Raw genomic sequence first — 22,347 nt, 5'->3', positions numbered from 1 at the left:
TGAGTGAAAGTACTCAAACATCTTTGTTTTATAGACAGCAGAGAACCTACTGTACCACTCCTGTTCAGAATAACCATAAAAACTCCAGTGATGAAGTTTGTTTCAGGATGCTATTAAAAAGTTATATGTTGGATCATAAACAAGGCATGAATAAGGATTAAAAACAATGAATAATTATAACAATGATTGTGCAAAAACAAAGCAGTCTCTACTACACTCAATTCCATAGTTCCAAAGTTACAACATCACACTGTGGCAGCAAACAATTTCAGCATGTCAGAAAAGATTTATCATTTTGGAGCTAGAACACAAAATAAAACTGCTGCAGAAAAGAGACAACTTAAAAAAGAGAGATTTATTTTTCAATATAGCGGGTGTGAAACAACAAAATTGGTCTTGGAAGTTTTGGTGGGCTAGCAGCAGCTGGTCAATTAGCTAGTGGGTTGTGGGTTTTAGGTGGGGCTCCTAACATCAAATGCATAATCATAATCAGTGTAAGAATTCTGGCCTGTTTCCTTTAATTTTCTTTTTTCCTTATTTGTTGTTTATTACATTGGTTTACCCCTTGTTGTTACTGTGTGAGTTTTGCAGCTAATGCTAGCTGACAATATTTCCAATTAAAATCTCAGTAATAACTATTCAGCTAGACCCACCCAAGGAGGATGAGGGTCTCTGCTGAGTCTGATTCCTCTCCAGGTTTCTTCTCCCATTTTAATGGACCTTTTTCTTGCCACTGTTGCTCTCGGCTTGCTCAACAACAGTTTTTGGTCTGTCGGTCCAGGATTCTTAAAGTTGTTATGAGACAATGTCTATTGTAAAAAGTGCTATACAAGTAAATTAGACTTGACTTGACCTCCTGCATCGGGGCGATTACCTTTGTCTTTTTTATTTTGCTGCAGGAAGCCTAGATCTACTCATTTTAGTTTAAAACAAACTATAATTCCCAGGAGCTACAGTGCTAACCAGTACTAACACAACACACCTGAAATCCAGGCTACTTTAGCAAGCCCTAGAGAGCAGTGCAGTGCCAAGGCATTAACCAAACCCTGTCAGTAAGGTACTCATCCAATGTGAGTTACCTCTTGCTCTTTTTTAGGAAGAAATCTCTTCACTCTTTCCAGAGTAAACACTATCACTAGCTCCTGCATTACTGGAAGACACCATCTATGGCTCTTAAATCGCTTGCAATAAGGTTTTCTGAACTGAACTGACTCCCTTTTGTTTTCTCTTTTTGCCCACTTAGTTTTTTAGTTTAATTTTGGGAGAGAGGCTTTAGGATTGACTGCATGTCTGTTGGCTGGTGGACCAAGGGGGGGGGGGGGGGGGGGGGGGGGGGGCAAGAAACCATTCAACTCAGACTGTAGAACTCATGTCTTCAAATCTCTACAGTCTAGAATCAAATCTCACCTCAGGCAGCAGTTTCTATTACTCTTTTCTTTTCCTTTGGGTTTTTTTTATTGAATTTTTGGTATAATTATTCTCTTTGTAGAACTCTAATCTCTCATCTTGATTCTGTCCAGCTTTTGGATTCGGGACAAGAATATTCTGGTGGTCCTCTTCTGTTATTCCTTACCACCACATTACAGAATGACTAAGCTAACAAAGGACCCTGCAGAGAGATTAAACAAGTCAAGGGAGTCATTAAGCGACAGGGATCCCTACTGGGGTATCATAAGCAGTTGCTCAGATTTAGACACAGCTGCAAATCCTAGCAGAACCACAGGCTGCCCTAACCCACCTGCCTCCTTTACTACCAGCAAGGCTTATGCCATCTCTGGTGCTCTTCTAGGACCTTTTCTTTTGCTTTTTCACTTGCCTCTCTGACAAACAACCTGTAACCTTGCAACTAAGAAGATTCCTTCTTTTGACTCAATATTAAGGACTGCTGCCCATCACTATTAAGGACCGAACTCTGCATTCAAAGCATTGCAACAGGTGTCTATTTATTTACCAAGCTGGACCTGCACAATAACTACAGCCTAATTCGAAGTTCAGCAGGGGAATAAATAGAAGACGGCATTTATCACCCCCTTGGATCACTATGAGTACCGGGTGATGCCCTTTGGGCTAATAAACGCCTCTGCTAACTTATAGTGGTTTATTGATGCCTAGTTCTTGTGCTTTGCCATTTTCTTTAAGCAATTCATCCATAATTATAAATAAATAAATAACGCTTTGTGACTGCCCTTGTGCTTAAACTGCCCAATCCCAAGGTTCCTTTTGTCGTAGAGATTGATGTCTCTGATGTAGGGGGCAGTGCAGTCCTGTTTCATCACGAGACCTAACAACAGACACTGTTGTTCGGACACTGTCCGAAAGAAATAGTTTCCAATGTTGGGAACAGGGAACAATTAGCAATCAAGCTCTCCCTGAAAAAATGGAGACACTGGCTGGAGGGGCAAACCAATGTCTGGTTTGGAGCAACCACAATAATATGGCCTATATCCAGCAGGCCAAAACCCCTTAATCCCCACCAGATCAGAAGGGCTCTGCTCTTCTGCCAGTTTAACTTTAACCTGGCATGAAGAACATCATACCTGATGCATTGTCCAAACAGTAAGAATCCAACTTCCTCTTCCTCAAATGACCTTCCTCATCCCAGGATCTCATATGGGAAACTCAGTAGCAGGAGACTGATCCTTGCAACAGCCCTTCAGGCAAACTGTATATCTCACTCAGTCAAGGGACAAATCCTGCAGTGGGGGCACTCCTCAGGGCCAACAGAACATAGTTCTGAGAGATCACTGACCCGGTGTTTGATCAGTCAAAGGTCTGCTGGAATTCTCCGGTAAAGCAATCTACTGAAAAGCATAAGTTGGGACAGTTTTTAAAGATGGCCATGGCCCAAGAAAGGGCCCACCCAGAGAGCAGGGCAACAATGTGGACAACCTTTGACCACTCCCGCAGAGATACTCCAGCTCATCAGCTCCCTAAAAGGGGGACAATGCTAAGTGAAACCACAACCATGGTCAGCTACTTGGTCCACCTTTCCACTGACATGTTTCTTTCCCTAAGCAAGTAAAAAAAAAAGAGAAAGAATCAAATACACAAATTAATTGAATCAGCAAAAATGGATTCCACAAAACTGAAGAATACATACTGGCTGACTGTCATACAGACTGAGTGCAGACATTGACTCCGCTCTGGCCTTTGGGGTTTCCAAAAATAGTCCGAATTTAAGTATGATGTCTTAGTGCTACAGCTTCTGGGATTTTGTTGTTTTGTTTTGGACAACAGGGCAATCTTTGTTTCAAACTAGAAGATGAATTGGATGAAGGTAATCTACCTCTTATATGGGCAAGAAGGGTCTTGGTCAAGGACTTAAGAAAGAACCCAAATGGCCACTTTAAAACAACTCCAAAAGTTCTGTGCATAAATGAGAAAACTACCTGGAAGGACAACCATCTCTGCAGCACTACATAAATCATGCCTTTATGGCAAGACGAGTGGCAAGACACAAAAGACACTTGATTAAAAGGCCTATGACAGCATCTTGATTTAACATTTGTAACTTGGGTTCTATTACCATTGTTGCAGCTGTGTGTATTCGCCTTGCTCTTTAATAGCGTGTCCAGTCTCGTTACAATTTTTTACTTCATCCCTATGCGTAATTAAGTGTAGACTGATGGATAAAAACTTTGTGTCTCTATGTTAATGCCAGAACTAAATAGTGCATTTGGAGCAACAGAGAAACTAATCCTAATTGATTTAAGACAGTGTTAAAAAAGAGCACTAAAACAACTAGTTAAATATTAAAGTCATGCTTGGGGCAATTTAAAGTAAAAGTTAACTACATTTAACATTTCCATTATCAGTGTTCATTCCAAATTACACTTAGGAGAATAGGATAGAATGCTATTTAATTATTTAGACACCCCAAATCATTTAGACCTCCATTATCACTACTGTAAAGGGTTTGTTCTGTGTTGTGTCAGGCTATTAAACCAAACAGTATATATAGCCATAACATCAGCCATAACATTAAAACCACCTCCTTGTTTCTACACTCACTGTCTATTTTATCAGCACCACTTACCATATAGAAGCACTTTGTAGTTCTACAATTACTGACTGTAGTCAATCTGTTTCTCTGCATGCTTTGTTAGCCCCCTTTCATGCTGTTCTTCAATGGTCAGGACTCTCCCAGGACCACTACAGAGCAGGTATTATTTGGGTGGTGGGTCATTCTCAGCACTGCAGTGACACTGACATGGTGGTGGTGTGTTAGTGTGTGTTGTGCTGGTATGAGTGAATAAGACACAGCAGCTCTGATGGAGTTTTTAAACACCTCAATGTCACTGCTGGACTGAGAATAGTCCACCAACCAAAAACATCCAGCCAACAGCATCCCATAGGCAGCGTCCTGTGACCACTGATGAAGGTCAAGAAGATGACCAACTCAAACAGCAGCAATAGATGAGCACTCGTCTCTGACTTTACATCTACAAGGTGGACCAACTGGGTAGGAGTGTCTAATAGAGTGAACAGTGAGTGGACACGGTATTTAAAAACTCCAGCATGTCATTGTCATTGCAGTGCTGAGAATGATCCAACACCTAAATAATACCTGCCCTGTGGGAGTCCTGACCATTGAAGAACAGGGTAAGAGCAGGTTAAAAGGTATGTAGAGAAAGATGGACTACAATCAGTAAGTGTAGAACTACAAAGTGCTTCTATACGGTAAGTGGAGCTGATAAAATGGACAGTGAGTGTAGAAACAAGAAGGTGGTTTTAATGTTATGACAACATTTTAGAAATTATGAGGTAGTGCATATTAAAGGTATTTGCCAGTGTGAGTACAAAATGGATCTAATACAGTAGGCAACAGTGAAAAAGATATCAAGGTTCAGAGTAAAAAGATAGGGGGAGAGTGGGATTGTTCAGGTGTAAACAGTAAGGTAATATTGTAAAAACAGCTTGGGAGAAAAAGCTGTTTCTAAACTTGGGCATGCAGGCTTGGAGACTCCTGTAGCGTCTCCAAAGGTATAGGAGGTAGAACAGGCTGTAGGGCTGAGTGGGATCTTACTGATGCTGAGACCTCTGTGCTAGCACTGTTTATGATAGATGTATTTTATGGCTGGAAGCTGGGTACCGGTGATATGATGGGCTGTCTTAATGATTCTCTAAGGGTAGTTAATGATTTATTAATGTCCTCTGATAATGGATGTGTCTCTTTTCTTGTTAGATCTATTAGATCTTAGTGCAGCGTTTAATACAGTAGATCATAATATTTTACTGGATAGGCTAGAAAATACAGTAGGTGTTAAAGGACTTGTGCTCTCTTGGTTTAAATCTTATAAGACTGACTGCTGTCATTCTGTCTATGCAAATAATAAATGCTCGGAAACTACAAAAGCAAAGTATGGTGTTCCACAGGGGTCAGTATTAGGACCTCTGTTATTTACACTATACGCTACCATTAGGAAAAATTATTCATAAACATGACATCAATGTTCACTGATATGCAGACAACACATAGCTGTATATATCATCCAAACCCACTGACATTAACACAATCAGTAAGATTGAAGATTGTGTAAATGACATAAAGGACAGAATGTCACACAATTTTATTTTATTTAATTCACTAAGGCAGCGAGAGACAAAATGTCTAACCTGGTACTAAATCTTAACACTTTCTCTGTTACTCCCAGCTCAGATATAAAAAAACTGGGGTGTAACAATAGATTCAGATTTCTCCTTTGATGCACACATTAATAATATTACTGGAGTTGCATTTTTTCATCTGTGTAATATCTCTAAAATAATTTTCTGTTAATGGCGCTGAAAAACTGATCCATGTCTTTATAACTTTTCGGTTAGGTTATTGTAATGCTCTTCTCACTGGATGGTTTCCGACTTCTAGGACCTTGACTGCCAACCTCGACTATAGACAAAGGCACAGAGCTTGGGTGTTGTAACTCATAGAAATTTGTGGTGATCAGGGATGTTGGGTTTATGTCATTCTGCCTCTCTTGTCCAATCACTCAGGTTTGATGACGGTGGGGGAAGTAGGCGCTGACATTCTGTGTAAGCTCTCATGACTGTGGTACCTGCTCGCTCTCCCTTTTAGTTATGCTGTAATAATTAGGGGTGCCAGAGTTTCATGCTACTTTCTGCAAAACTGAAATTTTACTCTTAATCATTTTATATCACATTTTAACTTCTTTTAATTTAATCTTCTGTTTTCTACCCCAAGGTGGTTTTGACAAGAATGAGTTTACCCACCTGAGGTTGAAGCCTGCAAGTCAGGACTGCCGGACCAACAATGCTGCTCCTGCTAGATGTGACGGAACCTGGGGTGTTTGCACTGAAAATGCCATGAACTCACTAGAGACTGAAAAACTAAGAACTTCAATTGCTTGTTAATTCTTTTTTGCTAGTTATAACTTTGTTTTAAATTAATTTTGTTTATGTATGATTTGTGTAAGTCTAATCCATTTAAATGATTCTCCAGGCCAACCAAGAAGGATGGGGTCCCTGCTGAGTCTGGTTCCTCTCAAAGTTTCTTACTGTAATTTTAAGGGAGTTTTTCCTTGCCACTGTCGCCCTCGGTTTGCTCAACAGGGGTTTTTTGTCTCTCGACCCTGGATTCTTTAAAGTTGCTTTAAGACAATGTCCATTGTAAAAGGCACTATACAAATACATTTGACTTTGACTTGACTCTGTAAAGCTTTCTGATACAATGATGTGCAGTTACTGTAAGACACTGAGATGCAGCTGGTTAAGATGGCACAGTGGTAGAAATTAGTGAATAATTCTGATGATAGGTGGGCACTCCTCAGTGTTCTTGGGCCATCTTTATAAGGAAATGGATGTGTGAAGTTCATGAGAGATCTTCACTGATGCGGACTCCAAGCTTCACTTCAACCCCATTGAAAAAATAGGTAAGTGGCTGCTTTTAAATTCCTGAAATACACAATCCAAAATAAATTATTTGTCCTCTGTATGTTCAGCAGGAAACTGTTGGAGGTGCACCATGCAGTGAGTTGCAGAATTTAGTCCTTGTAGGCCGTCTCATCATTGTTGCTGATTCGGCATACCACAGTGGTGTCATCAACAACCTTGATTATAATGTTAGACTGGTGTGTTGCCAGGTAGGGGTAAGGAGGGAGTAAAGGAGAAGGTTCACAACGCACACTCAGGATGGAATAGGTACAGTATGTTTGCTTAATCTAACAGGCTGACATCTAATGGTAAGAAAATTTAGTATTCAATTGCAGAGGGAGTGGATAAGACCAAGAGAGAAGTTTAACTTTAAGCTTGGAGAGGATGATTATGTTAAAAGCAGAATTGTAATCAACAAACATTAAGCTAATGTGTGTGTTTTTATGTTCCAGTGTGCAGGACAGTGGCAATGGCATCCCTTCTTTTAGAGCAATAAGGAAAATTATATGGATCAAGTGAGAAGAGAGTGTTTTCTTGATATGAGCCAATAGCAGTCTTTCAAAGCACTTCATTGTAATGGGGGTGTTATGGATCAGTAGTTATTTAGACTTTTTGGTGGCAATTTCTTTCTTGGGGACTGGGGTGTTGGAGGTGGTCTTAAGATATGTTGAGAGTATAGACTGGGGCAGTCAGATGTTAAATATAATGGTAAGGCCTTAAGCCAGTGTGTCAGAGCATTTACCAGAGTACCCATTATGGAATGCTTTCCAGACCTGCAGCTTGGAAAGGTTGGCTTCTTCAGTGCAAAAAAACAATGTATGATAACACAGAGGATGTGAATTTATTGCTGTCAATATGGGAGCCATGAGTGGCCAAATGAGCAAACATATTCCAGTCAGTGTTGTCTAAATAGTCCTGTAATTCATAGACAGCCCCTTTCTGGCTAGACAGTGATTGTCTAGGGTTAGGGTTTCTCTTTCTGCTCGCTTGATCCTTATTACGAGTTGGTAAGACTTCGCAAGGCAGGGGCAGGGAGTAGCTATGTAGGAGTTCTTAATATTGATGTACCAGTAGTCCAGGGTACTTTGTCCTCTTGTGGGACTGGAAATGTTAATCAAATTCAGGTCCTGAGATTAGTGTGATGAGGTTTGAACCATGTATTATTCAAATAAATACTCAAATCCAGATTTTGCCAGAGTCCGCTGTTTTGTCAGCACATAAGACTGTGTGGCCTGTTAGCAAGACAAGTCAGCAATGTTGCTCTATTGAGCCATGTCTCCATAAACACCAGTAAGCATTTCTCCAGTCTTCCCAGAGAGGAAGTTTTATCTCTTGTTTATCTCATTGTCTTGCTGCATTAGAGCAAGTGGAATGAAGATTGTGTCCATTCCTCTGGCCAGTTCCCAGTCTTCCACACTTTCCTGCAGACCTTATGCAGCTTGTTCAGAGTCATAGCATGGCATATTTGATCTTTCCCTCAGCATTGCCAGTTCCTTTTTTTGAACATCACTCAATTAACATTTAATTGTACAATCAATTATTCGTAGTACCTTTTTTATATTTGACACACCTTCTTTGGTTTGACAAGTTTCTTCTCATTTTTGTTCTTTATGGCTGTAGTTTGAGACTGGAATTGTTAGGTGAAAGGTTTGCTGTTGTCTTTCTTTGTATTTTCTTCCAGCTCACTGCATAATGAATACAACTCTGCTTCTTTTCTTCTGAGCATCCTCTGCACTTCATGTCAGAATTTTCTGTATTCATCAGGGGACTTTGTTTTTGCTTCAGGCTTCTTTCTTATCCATGCAAAGGTGTCACTGGAAATCCAGTTCTTGCATTTGTTGCAGTTTTTCTGTACTGGTTCCTTAAAAGCTTTTAGCATGACATTCTGCTGCCAAAGTCCATCTGGTGTATGTGGTTCCTCAAGTCTTACTAGTTCTTTAAAATTGTTGGCAACATCCAGTTGGTTTTGCTGCTTGAACTGGTCATTTCTGAATTTTTTAAAGTCCAACAGAAGTGGCTTCTTGATTTGCTTCCTTTTAAATATGAGTCTTATCGTCAGCATCGCAAGAAGAGTCAAAATCTGCACTGAGGCATGATCCACTACTCATCGGTCCTCATTCTTTTTTACCTCTCTGCAGCCTTCGACACAGTAAACCACAGCATTCTCTTGTCTACTCTCTCCAACCCTGGAGTAACTGGTTCAGCATGGCAATGGATGGCCTCCTACCTGGAAGGGCGCTCCTACCAAGTGTCATGGAGGGGATCTATATATATTGCAGCTCATTCAAAATGCAGCCGCTCGCCTGACACATCACCTCATTGCTGCGTTCAATTCACTGGTTTCCTGTTGCTGCACACATTCAGCTTAAAACACTGATGCTCGCCTACAAAGCCAAAAATGGACCAGCCCCAAGTTACCTTCGAGGTTTAATCAAACCCCACTCTGTACCACGCAACCTTTGAGCCGCTAGTCTTGCTCGACTTGAGCCTCCACCCAGGACTCAAGGAAGACAAGCATCAAGGCTTTTCTCTGTACTTGCACCCAAGTGGTGGAACGGACTTCCTCTGTCTGTTTTAGCAGATTTGTGTTCTTGGAGTGTTGTTTACTTAAACTAGAGTAAGGTAATGTTTTCTAAGGAAGCACTTCTGTAAGTCGCTCTGGATAAGAGCGTCTGCTAAATGCCGAAAATGTAAATGTAAAAGTAGCTATGCAGGGCTACTCCAGACCTACTTCTACTAAAAGGAGGTCTGAAGATAAATGCATTAATAGCGATTCATTAAATGGAAACTGATTATATATTTTAAAACAGCAGTGTATGGTTACTTTTGAGGACTTTAAAATTTGTCTTGGAGAAAAAGCTTCTTATGGTTTGTCAGCATCTTCCTAAGTGACATTTAGTGTTTTAGCATTCAGCTTTCACAAAACTAATGAATGTTTACTGGCAAAAGGTTAATATTCACTCAGCAGAAAATGGCCAAACAGCTTATTAATGAGATCATTACCAACAATGATGGATTCAGAAATTAGTCTCCTTTGGAGAAAGTTCATTTCGAGGTACTGATTAAAGGGTAGGTGCATTCTTTAAACACAACTTATTCGTACCACACTGAATATTCAATAGAATTTTCTTCCTTCAGGTAATTGCAAGCTATTTTAATTATTATAAAATATACAAATATAATGAATAAGCTATTGCTTCTTCTATAAGTGTTTAATTTGACAGTAATGGCAGTAAGGTGTTTCCTGGATACCCCAATTATGAAAGTGCAACTTAATGTGGTCCAAAATTGTCACATACTATCATGGTAATGCTTTAAATTACAGTATCACTATAGTGCTGCTGTACCTGACGTATGTACTCAAAGCAAAGCCATTGCTGTGTTGAATGTACAGTATGTGTAGACCATGATGATGTTCGTCCATCATGGTCAATGATGACCATGGCTTCATGACAAGGAATGGGTCCGGAGGTGACTGAAGAGTCCAATCCGGTCCTGGAATGATCACCCACATGTGGGGCACACGTGAGGGTTTGGGGCAGTGGAGGTTGATGCTCATGGCTCGCTTTTCCTCTTCTCTCTTGATTCGAGCAGACTCTGCTTCCCAAGCTCCCTTGGAGAGAGCACAGTCAACAGTTATTGGCCCACACAGTTATTGACCCTGGAGTATGGAAATCTTTCTCATTTTGTTTGCCTTTGGGCCATTCCACATACCTGTAAAGTTAATTAGAGCTTTTTGGCATTTTTCGCTTTGCCGTCTTTCCAGCACCTTTAGTCAGTAGTGTAGTCACAATCTCATCTGTAAATGTAAAGAGTCAATATAAAACCTAATTAATTAATATCTGGAATGTTGGGTGCAAATTACATATATTTAATCATTTTAGGTGCACAATACACACACACTCACATTTATTATTTTACCTCTACTAGACAAGTAAAGATGCACCTCACTAAAAAAAGCGGGCAAAGCAAATCCCCACATACCTGGTAGAGGAAGTGAACCCATAATGAAGTCAAGGTAGAATTATACTGTGGCTGAATAACCACACACAAAAAAACAAAGGAAATAACAATACTAGATGTTAAGGTCTGTAACCCACGATGAACAAAGAGGATAGAGAGAAGTCACTATATAGGAAACTTTGCACCTGATTCCCATCAGCACTTATGGGTCACATTAAGAGAATGACATCTCACACTGTGACTCCATGCTTACTCTGGCAACTGAACTAGGTTGCGGAGAAAGTCATGTCTCTGAACACGGTGCTCTGCTGAATATGCATTCAGCATCCACCAAGGTGCAGTTTGACCCAGTTTATGACTCAGTTCAGTAGTACTGTGCAAGGTTCAAAAGATACATTTTGGTGTGAAGGAACTTTAGTGGCCTGGGCAGAGCCATGACCTTAATTATACTGAGCATCTTTTGGATGAACTGGAACACTGATTGTGACCTGGTGCAGCCACAAAGGAGGTTTACCAGATCCACTTGCTGAGGAGATCAGCAGGGGGCACCATTCACAGAATCATGCTCATCTGCCATGCCATTGAGGCTGGCTCAATCCAGTTAGATTTCTCCCGGTGCAGATGTCCATCCTGGACAATCCTTTGCTGAGCAGGCCCCACCTTTGGATCCGCTCATTTTATAGCCTTTATAGGCATATCGCTTTATTGTGATAACCAGTTTTCATTTAGTTTTTATAATTATTATTCTTTTTTTTTTTCATTCCTCTAATACAGGGGAGTCAAACTCAAGGCCCGCGGGCCAAATCCGGCCCGCCACGTCATTTTATGTGGACCGCGAGAGCTTAAAAGACGTATGATTGTTGTGATGGTTCGAGTAGTTTTAGAGACGTACTTATAATTTAATGGGGCACCTGCACCTTTAAGCGGCAACCGTTGACATTGTAGTCATGGCAACTAACTTTGACTTTGCTAAGAAGCCATATCACTTTTACGTTTTAGCGGCAAAAGTACGCGAGTAGCCTAAACAATAATAAATAGTTCAATATCTTGCAATCCAATACAGAAGCATTGCCTGTTAGTAGTAGACATTTATATTCTCAGTTGTTTGTAAATGTTGGGCGAGTACGTTACAGCATTTCAGTTACGAATTTACCGTAATTCCGTAATTAAGTACAATTATTACTGTTACTACAGCTAACTCGTTAGTGCTATTTTACGTTTGGTTAAATTTCATATTGTACTAGATGTAACACATAACTACAGCTATGTGCATGTACTGTATTAAGGTTTTATTGTTTTCATTGTTTGTATTTTGTAGTTTTACTCCATTTTGATGCACACAGTGTACAGTTGGGAAGCAAATAAAACCAACGTATTTTGGAGGGAGCTGTCTGTCTGTCTAGCTGAGAAAGGGGGAAAACTCCTTCTTAGCGAGGGCAGAACAACTGTCTTAAAATACACTGTAAAACCGTACATTAACTGCATCTCTCACAATGCATGTAGATTTTTGGCATAATTGGCAGTGCCTGCAGCAGATACTAATTGGCCACCGTATCTGCAGAGTCGGGGCCGGACCATGTGTGGGTCGCTGTGTAAGGACCCTGATTAGCGGAAGAGACGCCTGTGCAGAAAGCAGGGGCAAGAAGAGGAGGGCTGTGCACGTGTCAGAAGAGTTCTCTCCTCGGATGCAATCTGGCAGCCCCGGTTCTGGACTGTGTTGATTGGGGGGGCAGTGAGAAAATCTGGAGGGGCAATGTCCACCCCAGCACCCCCATAGCAACGGCCCTGCATGTTTTACTTTAGTTTCGCCCTAAGCCAGATTCGAACCTAGGGTGAAAAATAATAATAATAATAATAATACATTTTATTTATATAGCGCTTGATTGATCGATTGAAAAATGATGCGAGATGCGCTCTGCCCACTGCACTACTCAAACAGCGGTGTATTAAACACATTGTAATGCTGATATAACACATTGTAATGCTGATATAACCTTACTAAGACTAAAAGTGAACACTACTTAATATAATAACCAAACGCTTTCTAATTCCCACGGTAGCGGCATAAGCCGCTCGCCCTGTTACAGGTTCAGAGATAATTAACAAAAATAGCCTTTGCTTGCGTTGCTCTTGGGGGAGCAGTGAGAAAATTGCCCCACCCTAGCACCGGCCCTGCAATCTGGTATCTCTGGTAGCAGCGGAAGACAAAATTGAGTGCACTGAATCGGGAGGAAAATGGGGAGAATATGCATAAAAAAAAAGGCAGACACGTTACAATCGGCCCTTTGAGGGCCATCATAATGCAGATGTGGCCCTCAATGAAAATGAGTTTGACACCCTGCTTTAATACAAAATAGACTACATGGTGTAATGGTAGTGGATAAAACATCCTTTGAGTTGTGAATACTTGAACAAATCTTGAATGTGTATTGACTTTCCACTTGTAATCATTGAATTTATCTCAGCATGGGGCAGGTTTGAAATTAACACCTTTCCACCAGGGATTTTTTTTGCTTGGCAGGTAATTCCTTCCATTTATAAGCCACTTTGTTTAATAAAAATACACAACTGATCATAAAAGGCAGTGCATTCTATAGTCTAAAGACACTCACATCTATTTCACATGAACATTTTCATTTATCAGCTTGACTGATTTTCTACCACCCGTATATCAGACTGTAAGATATTTTAATCATCTTTGTCTCTTTAAGACTGATCATAATATAAGTCTTAAATACACTGCTCACGCAAAATTAAGGGAACACTTAATCATCACAGTATAATACAAAGTCAGATAAACGTCAAGGATATTAATTTGCCCAGTTAGGAAGCATGAGCGATTGTGAATCAAGTTCACCTGCTTTGGTGCAAATGAAAGTGAAAACAGGTGCACCGGAGAGGCAACAGCAAGACAACCCCCAAAAAGGGAATAGTTTTGCAGGTGGTGGCCTCCTTATCATCTCTCCCTGTCATTTCTGACTGACTCTTCTCTAGACTGTAGACAATTACTGACTGTAGTCTATCTGTTTCTCTGCATGCTTTGTTAGCCCCTTTTCATGCTGTTCTTCAATGGTCAGGACTCTCCCAGGACCACTACAGAGTAGGTATTATTTGGGTGGTGGGTCATTCTCAGCACTGCAGTGATAATGACATGATGGTGATGTGTTAGTGTGTGTTGTGCTGGTATGAGTGGATCAGACACAGCAGCGCTAATGGAGTTTTTAAACACATCACTGTCACTGCTGGACTGAGAAACGTCCAAAAACCAAAAATATCCAGCCAACAGCACCCCATGGGCAGCGTCCTGTGACCACTGATGAAGGTCTAGAAGATGACCAACTCAAACAGCAGCAATAGATCAACGATCGTCTCTGACTTTACATCTACAAGGTGGACCAACTAGGTAGGAGTGTCTAATAGAGTGGACAGTGAGTGGACATTAAATTTAAAAACTCCAGCAGCGCTGCTGTGTCTTATACATTCATACCAGCACAACACACACTAACACACCACCAACATGTCATTGTCATTGCAGTGCTGAGAATGACCCACCACCTAAATAATACCTGCTCTGTGGGGGTCCAGGGTGCAAGCAGGCAAAAACATTATGTGGAGAAATAGATGGACTACAGTCAGTAATTGTATAACCACAAAGTGCTTCTATATAGTAAGTGGAGCTGATCAAATATACAGTGAGTGTAGAAACAAGGAGGTGGTTTTAATGTTATGGCTGATCAGTGTCTATCGGTAAAGATTTTGAACTTGAATCTTCCGTTCATCGAGTGTGTGATTTAAATGTTCCCTTAATTTATTTGAGCAGTGTATAAAGAAACATAGATAAACTAACCCACTACAAGAAAAAGTATACATAACTGTACATTTCTTTTCCTATAAGAAATGTCCTATAATTTGAATTAATAAGATTGGTTGTGTGCCCTATTTAAAGAGGGTTTGAAGGCTGCGAGGGGCCAGAAGGCTCCACTTTGCTTAATGTTAATATAAAGGCTCTGCTTAATCAAATTCAGAGTTGCTGTGGGACTGCTGTCACCCAGAATCAACCCTCTTTCATTCTTTTTTTTAATATGTGATAATGGAAGGAAATAAGAAATAAGAACAGTTAATTCCTTTGATGAAGCTCCTATTGTAAACCATTTTATGAAGAAAGCCACAAGGCGCACAGTCAAGACCAGACCTCTGCTGTTGGCCTCCATTAAACTTCAAGAGACGTCCAGAGAAGTCAAGCTTAACCAGAGTAAACTCTAATCTAGGATTGTTTAAAATTATATAAACCAAAAATTGCTTTAGGTTTAACAGTACGTTGCATAATTTAATCTAATATGTTCATGTTATCAATTATTTTGACACGGCTTAATTTGACAGTTTCGTAAATGCCACTTAAATGAAATAAAATGGTTTGGTTTGGCTTCCAAGGTTTTTTTTCTTTTTACTTGAGTCAGTATGAATAGATGTTCATTGATTCATGAAGCTCTGATGTAGCGGTGCTGATCAGAAAGAGAGCGTGATATGGTTTGACTTCCTGAAAATACACCAAGTCTCCATGCCACACTGCCAGACTGCCCACAGGGACAGACACATGGAGGACAGCTTTGCATTCCTTTCATGCAGTAGATCACTTGTAAGCCGAAGTACCTTTGAAATACCTGAAAAGGGATTATAGAACTAAATTAAGGAGGGAAAGGCTTATAAATTAGAGAGCAGCCATATATACTATATACAGTATATCACCCATAACATTAAAACCACCTCCTTGTTTCTACACTCACTGTCTATTTGTCTATCTGTATATCAGCTCCATATACCATATAGAAGCACTTTGTAGTTCTACAATTACTGACTGTAGTCCATCTGTTTCTCTGCATACTTTTTTTTTCACCCTGTTCCTCAATGGTCAGGACTCTCCCAGGACCACTACAGAGCAGGTATTATTTGGGTGGTGGATCATTCTCAGCACACCAGTGACACTTACATGGTGGTGGTGTGTTAGTGTGTGTTGTGCTGGTATGAGTGGCTAAGACACAGCAGCGCTGATGGAGTTTTTTAACACCTCACTGTCACTGCTGGACTGAGAATAGTCCACCAACCAAAAATATCCAGCAAACAGCGCCCCGTGGGTAGCGTCCTGAGACCACTGATGAAGGTCTAGAACAGGGGTATTCAACTAAAATTTAAAGAGGTCCAGTTAGAGAAAATTTCTTGAAGCAAAGGTCCGGAATGTTTAACTATATATATATATACAGTGTATCACAAAAGTGAGTACACCCCTCACATTTCTGCAAATATTTTATTATATCTTTTCATGGGACAACACTATAGAAATAAAACTTGGATATAAGTTAGAGTAGTCAGTGTACAACTTGTATAGCAGTGTAGATTTACTGTCTTCTGAAAATAACTCAACACACAGCCATTAATGTCTAAATGGCTGGCAACATAAGTGAGTACACCCCACAGTGAACATGTCCAAATTGTGCCCAAAGTGTCAATATTTTGTGTGACCACCATTATTATCCAGCACTGCCTTAACCCTCCTGGGCATGGAATTCACCAGAGCTGCACAGGTTGCTACTGGAATCCTCTTCCACTCCTCCATGATGACATCACGGAGCTGGTGGAAGTTAGACACCTTGAACTCCTCCACCTTCCACTTGAGGATGCGCCACAGGTGCTCAATTGGGTTTAGTCCATCACCTTTACCTTCAGCTTCCTCAGCAAGGCAGTTGTCATCTTGGAGGTTGTGTTTGGGGTCGTTATCCAGTTGGAAAACTGCCATGAGGCCCAGTTTTCGAAGGGAGGGGATCATGCTCTGTTTCAGAATGTCACAGTACATGTTGGAATTCATGTTTCCCTCAATGAACTGCAGCTCCCCAGTGCCAGCAACACTCATGCAGCCCAAGACCATGATGCTACCACCACCATGCTTGACTGTAGGCAAGATACAGTTGTCTTGGTACTTCTCACCAGGGCGCCGCCACACATGCTGGACACCATCTGAGCCAAACAAGTTTATCTTGGTCTCGTCAGACCACAGGGCATTCCAGTAATCCATGTTCTTGGACTGCTTGTCTTCAGCAAACTGTTTGCGGGCTTTCTTGTGGGTCAGCTTCCTTCTGGGATGACAACCATGCAGACCGAGTTGATGCAGTGTGCAGCGTATGGTCTGAGCACTGACAGGCTGACCTCCCACGTCTTCAGCCTCTGCAGCAATGCTGGCAGCACTCATGTGTCTATTTTTTAAAGCCAACCTCTGGATATGACGCCGAACACGTGGACTCAACTTCTTTGGTCGACCCTGGCGAAGCCTGTTCCGAGTGGAACCTGTCCTGGAATACCGCTGTATGACCTTGGCCACCATGCTGTAGCTCAGTTTCAGGGTGTTAGCAATCTTCTTATAGCCCAGGCCATCTTTGTGGAGAGCAACAATTCTATTTCTCACATCCTCAGAGAGTTCTTTGCCATGAGGTGCCATGTTGAATATCCAGTGGCCAGTATGAGAGAATTGTACCCAAAACACCAAATTTAACAGCCCTGCTCCCCATTTACACCTGGGACCCTGACACATGACACCAGGGAGGGACAACGACACATTTGGGCACAATTTGGACATGTTCACTGTGGGGTGTACTCACTTATGTTGCCAGCTATTTAGACATTAATGGCTGTGTGTTGAGTTATTTTCAGAAGACAGTAAATCTACACTGCTATACAAGCTGTACACTGACTACTCTAAGTTATATCCAAGTTTCATGTCTATAGTGTTGTCCCATGAAAAGATATAATGAAATATTTGCAGAAATGTGAGGGGTGTACTCACTTTTGTGATACACTGTATATATATATATATATATATATATATATATACAGTGTATATATATATATATATATATATATATATATATAACATATATATTGATATATATATAACATATATATTGATATATATTATATATAAATAGCCTAGTAGTTGTATCAACATCTGCATGTAATCAATAACTGACTGTCAAATCAGATGTCTGTTTGTTTATTAGGATTTTAACGTCGTGTTTTACACTTTGGTTACATCATGACAGGAACGGTAGTTACTCATTACACAAGGTTCATCAGGTCACAAGTTTATATCGAATACAGTCATGGACAATTTAGTGTCTCCAATTCACCTCACTTGCACGTCTTTGTACTGTGGGAGGAAACCGGAGCACCTGGAGTAAACCCACGCAAACACGGGGAGAACATGCAAACTCCACACAGAGAGGACCCGGGCCGCCCCACCTTATCAAACCTTTCTCTTATCAAATGAAGAGAAAATAAAAATAAATTGTGCTCCAGTGGGAAGTAAGAACAGAAATGAGTCTCTCCATCATGGATTAAATGCTGTATTTTTGCTGTACACGTTTCTTTTTTGGAGAGCGCTATTTGTCTCCTGTCTCACTCGTCTTTTTCTCAACTTTCTCCTGCACAGTCGTCTGTATCTCTCCCTTCGTTTTTTCTACGTTCGCTATGTTTCTTTTTCTTTCCACAGTCTTTCCACATGTAACTCGCCTCTAACTCTCTCATCTGTCTGCACTGTAGAGTCGCAGTGTTTACCGGCTGGAATGCACAGACTTGATTGGCTGAGTGGTGTCACGTGATTGGTCTGTGCGTTTTCTCATCCGCTAAACCGCTACCGTAAAGACTACAAAAGCTGCGCCGGTTAAAATAGAAGCGCTCCGTCAGGTTTCAAATCATAACTTTCTGTTTTGGCTGTAGGTCCGGGTCCGTATGGGACAGCTTCTGGGTCCGGATCTGGACCGCGGTCCGCCTGTTAGTGACCACTGGTCTAGAAGATGACCAACTCAAACAGCAGCAATAGATGAGCGATCGTCTCTGACTTTACATCTACAAGATGGACCAACTAGGTAGGAGTGTCTAATAGAGTGGACAGTGAGTGCACACGGTATTTAAAAACTCCAGCAGCGCTGCTGTGTCTGATCCACTCATACCAGCACAACACACACTAACACACCACCTGTCAGTGTCAATCATCCACCACCTAAATAATACCTACTCTGTGGTGGTCCTGTGGGGGGTCCTGACCATTGAAGAACAGGGTAAAAGCAGGCTAAAAGGTATGTAGAGAAACAGATGGACTACAGTCAGTAATTGTAGAACTACAAAGTGCTTCTATATGGTAAGTGGAGCTGATAAAATGGAAAGTGAATGTAGAAACAAGGAGGTGGTTTTAATGTTAAGGCTAATCAGCATATATATATATATATATATATATATGGCTGCTCTCTACATTATAACATTACAAATGCTAACTGCAACTGTGATTAGATCTATAGCTTGGGTTGTATTTCACGAACATACAGTTTGGCTGATAAAATCTGAACTGGTAGGCTCCCATGTACAGGGCCCAAAATGTCTACAAAAAAAACCCATGAAAAGCACTACAGAGAAATTTTAATTAATTTTCCAATACACAGGACACAAAGGGTCTCTGAATGACTCTATGGCCTTTACAGTTGCCAGATCTTAGCCCAATTGATTAATTATGGGAAATTTCAGACCAAAGAGTTAGACAGTGCCTGAACATTGATAAAATACTTCTTTGTTTTCCATTCCTTCCAAACACTTTGAGGCACATTATGTTATAATTGTAATTTTTATTATATTTCCCACCCACATAGTTTGTCACTTATCTGTATATAAAGCCTCTACTTAAACATAGTGATTAAAATAAAATATAACTTTTGACTAAGGTAACCAATTCGGAAAAAAATCAGTCTCTGTAAAGCTTAAGACATGATGTAAGAAGGCACTAGCATGTTTATCAGATGGGACAGCAATTTAAAGCAAAGCACAGCTACATGTTCCCATTTCACAAATCCAAGGGCCGACAATCCTATTTCACTGTAAAGCCTGTGGCTCAGGAGTAACCACACATAGGATTTACATTATCCCCCTTGATTACCATAAACGACACCAAACACATGCACCCTCAAGAAAAAGATTGAAAGATTGTAGACTTACCATACATTTATTTTTCTTGTAAGTTTCCCTTTTCCTCTACTCTTCATCCAAACACTGCTTCCTGTTCAAAGAGCAGAGCCCAACTTCTACAGATTTCAACCTTATTTTTAATGACATTTAACTGTTCATGTTAGATGACTAATCAAAGTTTTAGACATTTATTTAATGACTGAATGAGATGACTGCTTTATCCTTTATCCAGGGTCACGCTGAGTCCAGCACTACCTGAATATACTGGGCACAAGGTGACACAAATCCATCCACTTACACATTAACCCACTCATTCAATTACACCTAGGAACAATTTACCTTTTGGAGGTTTTAGGGAGTTGGGAGGACGCAAAAGTCATAGAAAATCAAAGAATACATGGATTGAACCCAGGTTACAGCTGTACTGGCTGTTCCACCCCGCTGCCACGTCTATACATTTTTTTTTACCCAAAAATTTCCATTGACAGTGGCTAGTGCTGTGGAGCTTAAACAACCAAAATATAATTATTTCTGGTTACTCAACCAAAATAATTCAAACACTGGGGCAGTGGTAGCCTAGTGAGTAGGGCTTAGGCCTCGGGCTATCAACTGAAAGATTTTGAGTTTGAATCCCAGCTCTGCCATGTAGCCAGTGTTGGGCCCTTGAGCAAAGCCCTTAACCCCCTCTGTTCCAGGGGTACTGTACAATAACTGACCCTGCGCTTTGTCCCCAGCTTTCAAACAAGCTGGGATATGTGAATAAAGAATTTTGTGGTACTGTACATCTGTATACACAAATCAGCCATAACATTAAATCCACCTCCTTGTTTCTACACTCACTGTCCATTTTATCAGAGCCACTTACCATATAGAAGCACTTTGTAGTTCTACAATTACTGACTGTAGTCCATCTGTTTCTGTACATGCTTTTTTAGTCGGTATCATCCTGTTCTTTAATGGTCAGGACCCCCACAGGACCACTACAGAGCAGGTATTATTTAGATGGTGGATCATTCTCAGCACTGCAGTGACAATGACATGGTGGTGGTGTGTTAGTGTGTGTTGTGCTGGTATGAGTGAATCAGACACAGCAGCGCTGCTGAAGTTTTGAAATACCGTGTCCACTCACTGTCCACTCTATTAGACACTCCTGCCTAGTTGGTACACCTTGTAGATGTAAAGTCAGAGACGATCGCTCATCTATTGCTTCTGTTTGAGTTGGTCATATTCTAGTCCTTTATCAGTGGTCACAGGACGCTGCCCACGAGGCGCTGTTGGCTGGATATTTTTGGTTGGTGAAGTATTCTCAGTCCAGCAGTGACAGTGATGTGTTTAAAAACTTCATTAGCACCGCTGTGTCTTATCCATTCATACCAGCACAACACACACTAACACACCACCACCATGTCAGTGTCACTGCACTGCTGAGAATGATCAACCATCCAAATAAAAGACTATTAAAGAACAGCATGAGCCGCTCAGGTGGCGCAGCGGTAAAGACACGCACTGCAACCAGGGCTGGATCTCGAAAGTGCGTCGTTTCGAATTCAGCTCTGCCTTCACCGGTCGAGGCTGGGCGGCTATATGAACAACGATTGGCCTGTTGTTCGGGGGGGGGCGGGATTTGAGACCGGAGGGGATGCTCTCTCAGGACTGGGGCGGTTGCGCCCTCTGCTGGCTGGTTGGTGGCGCCTGCATGGAGACGGGAGGGGGTGCGGCGGAGTGTGTGATCCTCCGTGCACAGTGCTCTGCCACGCTGCACTCGTCAAGTGTGGGTGATAAGACGGTCGATTGGCTGTGCACGTGTCGGAGGAGGCGTGGAACGGCCTCATCAGCCCCAATCAGGAGCAGGGACCGGCATTAGTGAGAGGATGATTGACGGGATGAAATTGGACGCGCTAAATTATAAAAAAAAGAAAAAAACAAAAAACAAAGAACAGCATGAAAAGGGGCTAACAAAGCTTGCAGAGAAACAGATGGACTACAGTCAGTAATTGTAGAACTACAAAGTGCTTCTATATGGTAAGTGGAGCTGATAAAATGTACAGTGAGTGTAGAAACAAGGAGGTGGTTTTAATGTTATGGCTGATTGGTGTATGTATATATGACAAATAAAGACATTCTATTCTAACTACTTCATCTAAAGCCTTCTGCAATGGGGAATAGAAAGGCCTAAAACTGGGTTAACTGACTTGAAGAAGCTTCTGATCTAAGCTTTCACAAGTTCGTTCTAACTACACATACCGGATACAGCTGCTCTGTATCCAGTAGTGGACCCATATACAAAGCTTTTACAGATAAGCAGGTTCAGTCTATGCTTATTGTATTCATCCTTCTGTTATGTCATAGCAGTGATAAGGCGTGACTTCTAATCCAGCTTTTCTCTTTCAGACAAGGCTAATTGTGTCTGTAGAGTGCTCAACCGGGCCTGGAACCTTTACTGACGATTGGTGAATCTGTGACTTGCAGATATTTAGTATGAACCACATGCTTTTG

The sequence above is a fragment of the Trichomycterus rosablanca genome, chromosome 2 (assembly GCF_030014385.1).
Source record: "Trichomycterus rosablanca isolate fTriRos1 chromosome 2, fTriRos1.hap1, whole genome shotgun sequence".
Classification (NCBI taxonomy): domain Eukaryota; kingdom Metazoa; phylum Chordata; class Actinopteri; order Siluriformes; family Trichomycteridae; genus Trichomycterus; species Trichomycterus rosablanca.
This window is presented reverse-complemented; position numbering follows the sequence as displayed.